The sequence below is a fragment of the Apostichopus japonicus genome, chromosome 8 (genome assembly GCF_037975245.1).
Source record: "Apostichopus japonicus isolate 1M-3 chromosome 8, ASM3797524v1, whole genome shotgun sequence".
In the NCBI taxonomy this organism is placed as follows: Eukaryota; Metazoa; Echinodermata; class Holothuroidea; order Aspidochirotida; family Stichopodidae; genus Apostichopus; species Apostichopus japonicus.
This window is the reverse complement of record NC_092568.1, coordinates 36,298,547-36,303,754: the sequence shown is the minus strand read 5'-3', so window position 1 is coordinate 36,303,754 and position 5,208 is coordinate 36,298,547. Positions and strand designations below refer to the sequence as shown.

Genomic DNA, 5,208 nt, shown 5'->3' with positions numbered 1-5,208 from the left:
GCCTCATGTGAGAGATGATGGCAAGCGGTTACTTCTATGTACCAAATGGTGCTAATTCTCGGAATTTCTAGAGGACGGCAGGCCTCCAAATCTGGGCTACTTACTGGCTAAAATGCAAGTGGATTTTGCTGTTTGCCAGTAGAAAAAGGGCGCTGGACATGTTCTGCCAGTAGATATTCTGAACATTCAGACATGTTAAAATCAGACAACAATCGTCAGTCAAAAAAAGCGGCAAGATTTCTGTACCTTAAATGAAGCAAACTATCAGCAGATATTATTGGGCCTATTTCCCTGAAACCCCTGTACAGTAACTGTTGTGTGTTGTAATTTGTGAAAATGCCAGTTTAATGTGATTTTAGCTAGCCAGTACATGTTTTCAGGATTGGCAATTTGTAGCAAATTGTGAAATTCTAGGATTGGGGTTCCAGGGGGCGAAGCCGCGCAAAGTGGAGCATTGTGATGGCCTTTTATTACTCAAATAAATGAAATTTGGACCTAAGGGAGTGTTGGCTTTGTTTTACTGCAGAGGCAACCATTGTGATGGGGGGGGGGGGATCCCTTCAATTACCCCTGTCTCCCCCTTGGTAATGGATACATAAATATAGTATGTAGGTTTGAAGAAGAAGGCAAATTCTTTAAAATCTTTTTCATATTGCCATGGCTTTACAGAACCTCTTAAATGTAACAAAACGGACCTATCTGAGTAGATATATCTTCACCAGTGATTATTGAGGATTTAAGATGATTACATAACTTTTTAAAGAACAGTTTCAAAATAATCATGAAAGACAATTTTTTTCATGCATTCATCAAATTTATAAAATTACTATCTGAAAGATGTTTTCTTTATGAATAATCTTCAACATCAAGAACTGTTTTGTCACATTGATATCAATGTTGATGTATCTGAGTCCGTCCGTAGGGCATCTAACGTTTCATTCTCTGTGTCAAAGTTAAACACAGATCAGTATTATTTAGAAGCACAACCTAACGGTTAGAGCTCGCTATTGACCTGATTTACATGATAAATATGGATTAGAATTCACCAGTTGCTGCCAATTAATTTATTTTTGTTCATGGGAAGCCAGCTTGAATGACCCAGGGTCACTTCCCTTCTTTATAGAATCCTTGATTTGTCTCCGGCCCTTCCATAAAGGTTCGGCTTCTATAACTTACTCAGTCTGGGGAGAGTGGAGGTGGGGTCAGCGAATTCAACATTTTGGCCCGCCACATATGAATTCCTTTGCATGCCAAAAGATACAGATCCATTTTTAATCGACTGTTGACATTGATATTAATGGGGTGTTAGGGATTGGCTGTAATAAAGTATATGTTATGCTTAAGCATATTTGCTTTGCAAAGTACCACAAATTACACAAATCGATATGCTTATTCAGATTACCACACATTGGTTTCCTAATTAATGATACAACAAATGGGTGTAGGAGTAAGAAGTATTATATGTTAGAGAATCAGAGGGTATGTATAACCACATATCCAGCATATTAACTGCTAATTTGGAGGGGTGGGGGAGGGGGGGGTTGTTTATTGATAGCTGGCAGTGTTTGATAGGGGTATATTCAGACACTTATCCAATCAGTTGATTAACTTAAATCTTATCGATGGATATTTCCTTTACAACTTTTTGAAAAATGAATGATTTTCTTTATGATGAATCTCAACCTTTGGACATTTTCTAAAAATATTATGTCGTTCTGATACATCAATGTACCAGAATCAATGTTCAGATTTCAAATATAGATATATATGCAAAAATGTTAACACTGTGTTCTTACTTTTTTTTCATAGAAGTTCTTTCAAAGTTTTTTATTAAGGTTTCTGGGAAATAAGCTTGAATTGTTAAGATCTCCCTGTCTTTCAATAAGCTGTGTTTGTTTAAGTCCTATCATAATAATGATAATGAAAAATTAGTAATAGTCTCATGTAATGCAGAATCCAAGAAGCTCAGTGCGCTTTACAGGTGAATACCAAAAAGAAAGAAAAGTGATTTGTATAATTACTCAAAGTTGATATTGTTGGGTTTGTAATTTGAACATGGAATGGAGAATGAAGACACACAAGGAGTGGTTTCCAGTATGATATTGATAACTGCTATGCAATAACGAAAGTTTCATGGCTACATGACGCACAAACCTCATAGTGAAAATATGTTTCTTGACTCCCATCCCTCATTCTATGGTCATATAAACCTGCAATGAACTGCTTGTCTATGGCGAAAAAATCCGGACCAAATACAAGAAAAGTTAAACAAATCTCTCCATGGCGAAGCCATTAGATTTTGTTCATTCATAGAAAAATAATGACCTGGTCAGCAAACCGATTAACTTTTGGCACTGAGGAGTAATATCAACTAACTGTTCAAACTGACCTAGTGTTTCTTGATTCAACTTCGCCAGCAGACGCCAGATTTCAGATTTGCAATCTCAAATCCCTTAACACACTTTCGATTTAGGCAACTAAAGGCGCAAATTAATCTTACCCTCAGGCACAAGCTATAGCCACACTGTCAACTTTGACCCTGGAATAATATTATGCAAAAGCTCGACAAAAACACAGCAAAATTATTTCATCATTATTCCACAAACTGATAATTACGAAACTAAGCCGAATGGAGGGCGTTTTATACGACATGTTTAATTAAATAGACATGTTATGCAACACAACACTCTCCTTCCACATGTGGTTCACGTCCCTCGTGAAGTTTAATATTGAAAAAGCACACCTCGCGATGACAATAAAAGTCATAATATAATTAAAAACCATTCACCATCGCTTACACACAGAAAAAACACTTCAAAATCACGCAGTCTTTTGAAGGTAACGATCAGTAATAACGCAGAATCTCACAATAAGAATAACAAAAAGTTGTTCTTAAGTTGATGGCACTTTAAAGCTTCCGTACACATCGGTTTGAATAGGCTTAAGAAGGGTCACGCGTGTACCTCTGAGCAGAGTTACGATTTCAGTTGTGTTATCGCAAAATGGGGCAACGTGGAGAAGATATAAAGACATTAAGCCATTAGGTATGACATTTTACTGATAATATAAAAGATATAAATATAAAAGGAAATTGTTCAATTGCCCAGTTGGAATGAAGGGAACAATTAATAATTTTGCAAAAAATGTAGAGTTGATGAGATACGACAAGTTGCTAATTAAACATTTTGCAGATAATTGTTCAATTGCTCAGTTAAAGCAACTGAGCAATCTTTAATAAGATATTATCTTGTTATCTAAACAATTTACTGGAAAATGTCAACTTATGGGGCAAAGTTTTTCTTAAGTTGATGGCACTTTTAAGCTCCCGTACACATCGGTTTGAATAGGCTAAGAAGGATCACGCGTGTACCTCTGAGCAGAGAAGAGTTACGTTTTCAGTTGTGTTATCGCAATTTTTACTTGCGTGTCCCATTATAAATTTGCAGTGTTCCCCCTTTTTACCCCCCCCCCCCTCCGACCACCCCTGATGCTATGCCTATCTATATAGGTGCTTGCAATGAGAGCTCACCTTCTGTTGCATATATTGTTATTGTTCTGTTGCCTTCTCAACAAGTTAAAATAGGATCAGCACCCAATCTTCCAACTATCACGAAGCAAAGGAATTCTCGGTGTACCGAGTTAAAATGTTGACCGTCTTTGATGTAAACGACATAGCATAATTCTACAGATCGAATGCAAGACTGAAAGAAAGTGATTGAAATAGTTTCGAATGATCACGATTATGTTGAACTTGGAAGATAGACAGTTGGACTCTGTTATACTCTTGCTTGACTCGGACATTGAATGTCGCCTCTTGGATTCGACAGACTATAAGTGTACTTGGATACTTACTTACTTGATTACGCTCTCGCAGGACTTACAGTGTATCATTTCAAGTTCATAAAGTAGTAGCTTCTTATCAGAATATCAGAGTAGATCTCAAGCAGGGACTGCATTTTATACGTATTATTTTTTTTAATGAAGCAAGCAGCTTCTATCAAACTAACAATCTATGATGCAGTAGTGTAGTTGTCGTTATTATAAATTTGACGGGTTTTCTCCCAACTTTACACAATACGAAAGATCGAACAAGACATTTATTGAAATACATATCAGTTCGCTCCCGTTAGCCAATCTAGCTTGAAGTTATCGAAATCTGATGAGCCCAGCTAACGTTTTTACCTCTTGAAGCGGAGTTATCCGTGCCGTGTTACACCAATCTCAAGAAGGTATGTGCTGCCCTCTATTAAAGTTTGACTACGTTGGGAAGGGTCCTCCGATGACACAGTTTTGTATCCAAGAGATTATTTTGTGTTATGCAATACTTGTCCACTAGATCGTGTTTGGTCACTAAAAGGCAAAATAGAAAATGGCACCCGACTGAAACTAATTAAACAGGAATAACAAACGTGTTCGCCGAACTAATCACTCGCTTTGGAAATAACAACTGAATTAACTTTCTCGTGATATAACTGTTCATTTTTGGAATTAAATTCTTCTGAGTTTGAATGTATCTAGGCTACCGGTAAGTAGGCCATTTAAGTTCGAGTAAGAACTTAACGTAAGACTGCGATCGTTTACGCATTTGTGTTACCCCTTATCCTAAAAACGTCAAATCGTACATAGGCTAGCCTATGCGAGATTAGGCCTAACTGTTACTGTTAGGCTATAGGCTACAAAGTAATTGTAGTACATTAGTTATACCTAGTTATGATCCTGTTACTAGTGGTGACCCTAACTTAGATGGTCATTATTTATAGTGATTATGGATAAAAATGAGATAGCATGGAGGGTATGTTCATTTTAGTGTTTCAATGACAGAAAGATAATGCTTTGATCATTAACTAGCCTAGGCCTAGACTTATTGTTTCTTGTTAGTTGTTACTGTAGTGTAGGCCTAGATGCTAACATTTGGTCACAGTGTAAATTGGGCACATTTTGTTGTGCAAAGTCAGGAATCACCTTCATACCAACAGTCACCAATTTGATTATTAGGATAGACTGCAATAATTCTAAGTCAGATTAGCTTCTTGCCTGGCAAGTGGTCTCAATGTCAGTCACCCTGTCGACTTTAGGGAAATGCATGGATTAACTTGAACATAGAACAAACTGCCTCAAGTCAAGAGATAAACAAAGCATGAAGACGACTTTGGTTATAATATTGCGGACGGTATAATCTGTGAGAACATTAAATTTAATAAAAAACTT

The 5,208-nt window shown here is 36.9% G+C and overlaps 2 protein-coding genes across 4 annotated transcripts in view; one reads left to right on the top strand and one right to left on the bottom strand.

Moving 5' to 3' along the window:
• The window catches only part of LOC139971884 (ubiquitin-ribosomal protein eS31 fusion protein), a 205,163-nt gene that overhangs the window by 78,076 nt on the left and 121,879 nt on the right, over positions 1-5,208 (bottom strand). The gene's annotated exons all lie outside the window — the stretch shown is intronic.
• The window catches only part of LOC139971858 (uncharacterized), a 39,810-nt gene continuing 38,907 nt past the window's right edge, over positions 4,306-5,208 (top strand). Inside the window, exon 1 of one of the 3 annotated variants that reach the window (XM_071978632.1) lies at positions 4,306-4,525. The gene's annotated coding sequence lies outside the window, so the exon portion shown is untranslated. The remainder of the gene's footprint in view (positions 4,526-5,208) is intronic. The other 2 variants (XM_071978631.1, XM_071978633.1) reach the window with 2 other exon arrangements.